Source organism: Aethalodelphis obliquidens, unplaced genomic scaffold, assembly GCF_003676395.1.
Source record: "Aethalodelphis obliquidens isolate GAN/ISIS:26980383/991018 unplaced genomic scaffold, ASM367639v1 scaffold37, whole genome shotgun sequence".
Lineage (NCBI taxonomy): Eukaryota > Metazoa > Chordata > Mammalia > Artiodactyla > Delphinidae > Aethalodelphis > Aethalodelphis obliquidens.
The window spans coordinates 1,137,309-1,145,149 of NW_020837981.1; the positions used below are offsets into that span (position 1 = coordinate 1,137,309).

At 50.3% G+C, this 7,841-nt stretch overlaps 1 protein-coding gene across 2 annotated transcripts in view; it reads left to right on the forward strand.

The window, feature by feature from the left end:
* The window catches only part of GRID1 (glutamate ionotropic receptor delta type subunit 1), a 678,670-nt gene that overhangs the window by 135,636 nt on the left and 535,193 nt on the right, over window positions 1–7,841 (forward strand). The window lies entirely within an intron of this gene.

Sequence of the window (7,841 nt, forward strand, 5' to 3'; positions counted from 1 at the left end):
TGTATGAGCGTTCTCAAAGCTCCCCAACTTCACCAACACCTGGTACTGTTTTTACTTTTAAGATTTTCATGTGAAATGGTATCTTGCTGTGATTTTAATTTATAATGCTGTGATAAAAGATGAGGTTGAGAATCTTTTCATATCTTTATGCACTATTTTTGTTTGCTCCTCTGAACACCTGTATGTAGTTTTAAATTTTTGCCTATTTTTAAGACTGAGCCTTTTCTTTTGTAAGTTAGGGATGTTAAATACCTTCTTTCAGTTAGTTGTCTTAATTAACAGAAGTTCTATATTGTATTGTTTTCAAATTTATTTATCTTTTAGACAAGTAGCTCTGTTTCCTGTCTCATTTAAGAGGTCCTTCCCTATCCAAGTGGCATAAAGATATTCTCCTGCTGAAACCTCACTCTCTGCACTGAGAACAAATGTTGTCCTCCTGCCTGGATATCCATAGCTAGGCCCTGCCCCTGGGTGTGCCTGGATCTCAATGCTAGACCATCTCTCCCTGCAGCCATGGCCTGACATTCCTTGCTGACACTGCTCTGCTCTGCTCTGGCCACGGAGCTGATCTTATTCTTGGTGGCAATTGCACAGCCTGTGGCATGGTGGCTTGGGAGGGCTTCCAGGAAGAGGTGGCATGTAAGCAAGGGTCTAAAGGACTAGTAGGAGATAGGCAAGCAGAGGGCACTGGGGGAGGAGGGGAGGAAGTGTGTCCCAGGCAGAGGGAAAAGCATGCTGGAAGGCCTGGGGGCAGTGGAGAGGGGAAAGATCGTATGGCTGGGTTGTGGGCAGTGGCCATGGGTGAGGCTGGAGCTCTGGGCCAGGCAGGCCTTAGAGGCCTCACTGATGAGCTCAGAGTCCCCAGAAATCCTTGGGAGCCATAGCTCACTACCTCAGGTCGTGCCTTCGGGTCCTATTCTTCACGCCTAGTCCTGAGACCTGAGGATAGACATGGGGTCTCCATCTCTAGAGGGCTCTGGTTCTTCAGTTGCCTGTGTCCGGACTCATTGGCTGTCTACGAAAGGGAAGAAACTAACGCACAGAGAAGAGCTGTGGTCTGACTGAGGACAAATCCCAGACCCAGAGTCCAAGCCAGGGGCAAGGCCTGAATTTCCCAAGTAACCCAGGTGGCCCAGGTATCAGTGAGTAACAGCGCACGTCTCTCCAGCTGTCACTCTGAGCAGGGCACTGAGGTCCAGCTCACATCATCCTTATGGCAACCTTTCCAGGTGGGTGTATACTATCTTTATTTTACATATGAGGAAACTGTGGCTCAGAGAAGTAAAGGGATGTGCTCTAGGTCATATGGCTGGTGAGTAGGGGGGTTGGCCAGGTCTGATTCCCAAAGCCCGGGTATCACAGCTCTGCTCACAGCCTCTTGGTTCTCGTGGCAAAGCTGTGGGGAACAAACACCTCAGGTAGACTCTTCTTAATGCACAAGGATTTATTGTAGCATTGTTGGTAACTGCAGACATTCCTTAATGGTTAAGTATATTATGATACATATATATAATGGAAAACTATGGTTCTTTATGTATTAAGAAGCCATAGTTCCAACACATGGTACTGTTAGCTCACAATAGCAAAGTGAGAACAGTGGTGTCAGTATTGCTCTGGGTCAAGGCAAGCTCACACGTGTGTGTATCTGAGTACATATACAGTCATAAAGGAGTGCTGTGTTAGGGAGGGAAACACAATGACTTGGGACGGGGATGGGAGATATATTTCTTACTGCATATTTTAAAAATATCTTTTAAGTTTTGTTTCAAGTACAAAAAATAAGTAAGTAAATAAAAAAGTGGAGGTTGCCATCCCTCCCTCCCACTGACTGCCCATGGTGACTTCTCTGAGCTTCTGCTTTCTCACCTAAGGAACAGGGATGGTAATTTCTGAGCTACAGAGTAAAACCCCCAGCAGAGTTCCTGGTACATGGCAATGGTCAATATGATAGTAACAAATCATGTGTGGGAACCAGGAGTGGCAGTGGTCAGTATTCCCTCTCATGGCTGGGTGTGGGCTCAGGGCTTGGTAGAGTCTTGGCAAAAGAGCTTTGGCTGTTTGCCCCTCCTCAGGATTACTCTTGAGTATAATGGTTAGGAGCAAGGACTCAGGAGCAGTCTGCTTCAGTTGAATCCCGGCTCTGTCTCTATAGCTGTGTGACATTAGAGAAGTCACTCAACCTCTCTGTGCAACAGTTTCCTTATTTGTCAAATGGGGATAAATAATCATTTCCGCCCAGTGTGCTTGATGTGTGGGTTAAATGCATTAATACACGCCAAGAGCTTAGCACAGCGCCTAGCACATGCTGAGTACTCAGGAAGATTTCCTTGCTCAGGAACTGCACCCAGTGGTGGCCCCTTTACTGCCCGTTCTCCCTTAGCCTCTGAGCTGGTTCATCTCTGCTGTGGCCCAGAACACATCTTAGTTATATTCTTGGTGCTTGTGGAAGGGTCAGCTCTCTCACCTGCAGGGGACACTCCAGGCCTCCCTGGCAGCAGGGCTGAGCTGCTGGGCGTCGCTGCAGGCTCACTGCGCGGTCCCAGGTAGCTCTGGTGAGCCATTGCACCTTCTCAGCTGGACAGCCTGACAGTTTCTCGTGGCAAACATCTGTCGGCTGTTGGTCCTCACCCTCGAGTCCTCCTGACATGAAACTCCCTGGGAGAAAGAGAATTACTGGACAAATGCTATTTTAACCAACGCTTTGTGCCAACGAAATCTCCTTTCTTGCCCCCGGCATAGGAAGTCAGATGACTGAACTGCGATGGTGAGCGTTCTCAAAAAAAAAAAAAGATGGTACTGATGAACCTAGTTGCAGGGCAGGAATAAAGATGTAGACACAGAGAATGGGCTTGAGGACATGGGGTGGGAGGGGGAAGCTGGGGTGAAGTGAGAGTAGCATTGACATATGTACACTACCGAACGTAAAATAGTTAGCTAGTGGGAAGCAGCAGCATAGCACAGGGAGATCAGCTCGGTGCTTTGCGATGACCTAGAGACGTGGGATAGGGAGGGTGGGAGGGAGGCTCAAGAGGGAGGGGATATGGGGACATGTGTATGCATATGGCTGATTCACTTTGTTGTACAACAGAAACTAACACAGTATTGTGAAGCAATTATACTCCAATAAAGATCTATTAAAAAAAACACACATCCTATCATTATGGCATTAGTTTAAATTGAAGTAATAAATACTTTTTCCAGACGAAATGAACAAGTGAGTTTAATTGCTAGGAAACCTACCAAGAAGTTCGACAACAACTTTACCGGGATGAGTGTTTTGTGTTTGTTCTCCGATCTAATTATAAAGCGACTGTACTTTGGGGCACGTAAATTGTAGCACTTGCTGGAAGATTAAAGTTCAGTAACGCTGAAGTTCCCTCACCCTTCCATCAGATTCCATGGTGCGTCTGAGGACATGAGGAGATGCCTGATGCAGGCGTGGATGAAGGACAGGAAGGCGAGGCTGCCCTGGCCCCCACGCATGGCCCATTGTGCAGCTGGGGCCCAAGGGAGCCGCCACAGCAAGAACTTGGCCAGGCCTACACCTCCCTCTTCCCACGTCGTGCCACAGTGTCCCCTTGGGAGACAGATGTGCCTGTCGACATCCCTCTCCTGCTGACCCTGCTTTTCTAGACCTCTGCAGCCCCAGGATACAAGAGGGAACAGGTTTTGTTGTTAAATACTAGAATTCCAGGAAGGGCACCCACAAGACGGGGCCCCAAATATCTGGGAGGACTGTTGGCCCAAGTGGGATCCTGATCCTGCCCGCGACACCCAGTGAAATGAAATATTACGTCCTTTTCGTTGTTCCAGTTGAACTATCTCCTACCCTCCCATCAGGGAGAGCAGGGCTCTTTCCTAATAGGATCCAGCAATGTCAGGAGAGTTCCTTCATTTTTTGAAATGAACTATGTTGAGGCATAATCGGCATGCAATAAAATACACTTATTAGACGTGTACTGTTTAATGGGTTTTGACAAATGTATGCACTGGCATAACCACCATCCTAGTCAAGGTGCAGAACGTTGCCAGGTATAGAAATGCCTTTGCTGTGAAGAGAGAACATCATAGCTAACTTCCTTCTGGCCCCAGTCACTTCAGCACTGGCTGGAAAGCCATAGGCCCTGAGAGCAATTCTATGTGCCTGGAGCCTGCGTGTAGCATCTTCTGGTCCTAGGAGTGTTCTCAGGGACCTGGAGTGTCAGTGTGTCTGACCAGAAGACAGGGAAAGCATGGGGAGGAGTGGAAGGCAGGGGAGGGGAGGGGTGGGGGTAGCCAGGGAAGCCCTCTGGCAGCTGTGGCTGGCACTCGGGCTGAAGCCATCTCCAGCCGGGATGAGAGCTCTGTCTGCCCATTGGCCAGAGATGGCCCCTCTTCCCTTGCCAAGCGACGCCTGGCACCTCGAGAGGCAACATTCGGGTGGTTATGAGCACAGACTCAAGCATCAGAAAAGAATGACATTCAAGTCCCTGCTCCATTGCTTACTGCATCCTGGGCAAGCTATGGGTGCCCTTCAGAGCCTTGGTTTTCCTGATCTGTAAGATGGGTATCATAGTGCTTCTTTCCTAGACTGCTGGTGGATCCTGGCCAAGCACGTTCTCAGCGGTATAGCAGGGTGAGAGCCTTATGCTTTAAAAGTTTTCCTTTGCTTCTCACAAAGGGAATCTCAGTGGATGCCACCCAGCTCTGAAGAAGCCTTTTTGGAGGCTTGGGAAGTGGGTTTCCTTTGCTGGTTGCTCAGCAGCTGGGCCCTGGGGGAGGGGAACCGTGGGTCTTGCTGGTCTAGATGTGTCTAGACAGCATCTGTGAGCAGCTTTAAGAGCATCCTTCTCCTTGGGAGTCTTGGGAGGCAGAAAGGCTCCAGGAATACCCTAAGATGTGAAGTGTTGTGTGGGAACACTTGGGGCACTTCTGCCCCCAAAAGCCTTCCCTCACCAACTCATTAAAATATGGAACTCCTTTTCCTCTTGATACCCTCTTCCCTCTTCCTTGAATTATTTTTTTCATTGAATTTACCTGCCATTTACTTACTTTTTGATGTTTGTCTTCCCCCAATGAGAATGTGAGTTTTGTGTTTTATTAAGTGACGCTGTGTACCCAGCATTTAGAACAGCACCTGGAACATAGTAGGTGCTCAATAAATACTCGATATCTGAGTAAATGAATCTATATTTTGGGGTGCTTCATTGCCTATTTATTCTTCCAGGAAGCATTTGTTTCTTTATATGAGATTCCTAATTATGGCAGTAACATGTGATTTCTATGGAGTCCAAAGATCAGGCAAAACCTCACCCTCCTCCACTCCCACCAGTGAACTAATGTGTTCAGGCTGCTGAGTTTCTGTCTACACCTTCCTTCTTGGAAAGTGTGGAGGGAGCACTTGTGTACCCAGGGGATGAGAGTTCAGATGGACCCAGCCCTTGAGAAAGCTCTCCCCACAGCTTCACAGGAGGAATAAACACAAAATACATGTTTATATCACAGTGTGAGGTTAATAGTGGCCGCTGAGGTGTTGTGGGTGAACACGTTGGGGAACTTGGGTTCCGTTCCTGCCTCAGCCTTTTTTCTCCCTTATCTCTGGGCCCATTGACAAATCTTTCTCATCCTTGGTTTTCTCATTTTGGCAGTGGGGATAATAAAAATGCCTACCTCAGAGGGTTCTTGGGAGGTTGAAATAAAATGAAATGATGGATCTGAGAGCAATTGAGCTCCTTGTGGTACCAGTCCATTTCTCATTTGTCTGACTACTCTTCAGTACCCAGGACAGCGCCGCAAGTGCTGGCCTGTGATCGCAGAGCCCTGAAGCCTAAACTGCCCCCCTGCCCCCTTCAACTCTGCTTTGGGAGGCGGTGGGTTCTGAATTAGCTGGGAGCAAGGAGGGCTTCGTCAGGTAGAGGAAGGGGGAGGGAGATCCCAGGTAGGGGAAACCTGTGTGCAAAACATCAGGGTGTAAAATAGCACGGCATGTTCTAGAGGAATGTTTGGAGGGCTAGCAGCTTACGCCGAGAGCTGGAAGTGATGGAAGGTGTCAGTGGGAAGGGTGGGCAGGGGCTGTGGCACACAGTCTCAGGCGACCTGGCCGGGAGCGTGTGAGTGATTAATTCATCATGTCTATGGCAGGGTTTCTCCTCTTCTGATGCAAGGCGTGTGTGGTGGTATCAAGGCTTGCCCTTCCGTGGGAACTCTCCTGTCCAGTGAGATGCTTAGGAACAGAAGCCTGTTCTCTTTGGTTGTGTCACCCTGGAATGTGACAGGATTGAAGTTGCTTGTACATTGTGTGGCCAGTTCTCCATTGTAAGAAGTCTGGCAGTTTTGATTGGGGGGGCTGCTGCCCACTCCATGTTTCCCGCTGGAGGCTCTGAGAGTGGTGACAAGTTCACTTGAAAGCAGAAGATGGAGGGGTCACACTGACATGGCCACGTTCGCTATAAGTGGCATTATGTCTCTCCTCCAGGCCGCTGTTTATCCAATCCCTTGCTGACCTGGTACCTGTGAGGGCTTGCCTGCGTCTCGCCCCAAGCCTCCTGGTCCAGGGCAGGGGCCTCCACGTGGGCCTGGCATGCTGTCGTGATTTTTGGTTTAATTGTTTTGGGATGCCTTGTTTGCTTATTTGTTTATTTTCTGCACACATCTAGAGAGGGTTTGCAGAGTCTTCTCATGAGGCAGCGGCGGTCAGAAAATGAAGACAGGGCCACAGTGGCTGCGCTGGCTGGGAGGCTGGTAAGGAGTGCCGTGAGCATGGTCTCCTGGCAGGCAGGATGGGGGAAGGAAGCCGTGGCTTACAGGGCGTCCACGTCCTCCAGAAGGAAGAAGCAGGACAGCTTGCTCCTCAGAGGGACCAGGCTTCTCCAGCACTTCAAAGAATTCCCCCGGAGGAACCTGGTCTGTGCAGGGGACACGGAAGACAGAGTGTAATAGTAATCCCGGCTCAACTTTAAAGCACGTGCAGAGGTGGGTTTTGTTTGACTGTCACTCACAGTCCTCTGACTATGGAGGGTGGTCTCAGGCTAGAGCTCGCCATTCCCGGAGGGCGGGTCCGACTGCCCCCACCTGAGCTTCCTTTAGGCTGGTCTTCATGGGGTCCGTGGATTCTTGTTGCCCACTGAGCAAGGCCTCCTGTATCTAATCAGTCCAGTTCCATCGGCCAGACACCCACCGAGTTCCAGGTGCTGTGCTGGGGAATTGGAGGTGAGCGTGGCAGGCATGGCTCTTGTCCCCTTGGCCCCAAGGGTAACTGCCTTCACTGGGGAAGAGGGTCGCGATGGAGGCCGTGCCGTGATGGCCCCTGGAGCTGCCGCAGGGAGCTCGGCCTGCCCGGCAGAGCCTGGGAAGGCCTTTGAGAATGGAGTTCAGTCCTGATGGAGTGAGGAGGGCCGAGCAGAGGGGAGGGCAAGGCGGGCAGATATGGGGGCCCAGGGGTGAGAGAGCTGGAGGAAGTTCTGTCTGGCTGGATCTAGTGTCTGGGGTCAGGGACTGGGACATGGACCTGGCCCAGGTGGTGGAGAGGCTGAGTATTCTAAGGGCAGCGGGGTAACATGGAAGTGTAAATCACTCTGCTTTCTTTGCTTTGTTGACTTTTCTTTGAAATTATTTTTACTGTATAAGTAATAATACAGAATGAATATGTCTTGTAAAAAAGGGGTAAACAGGGCTTCCTTCGTGGCGCAGTGGTTGAGAGTCCACCTGCCGATGCAGGGGACACGGGTTCGTGCCCCGGTCCGGGAAGATCCCACGTGCCGCGGAGTGGCTGGGCCCGTGAACCATGGCCGCTGAGCCTGCACGTTTGCAACCTGTGCTCCGCAACGGGAGAGGCCACAACAGTGAGAGGCCCGCGTACCGCC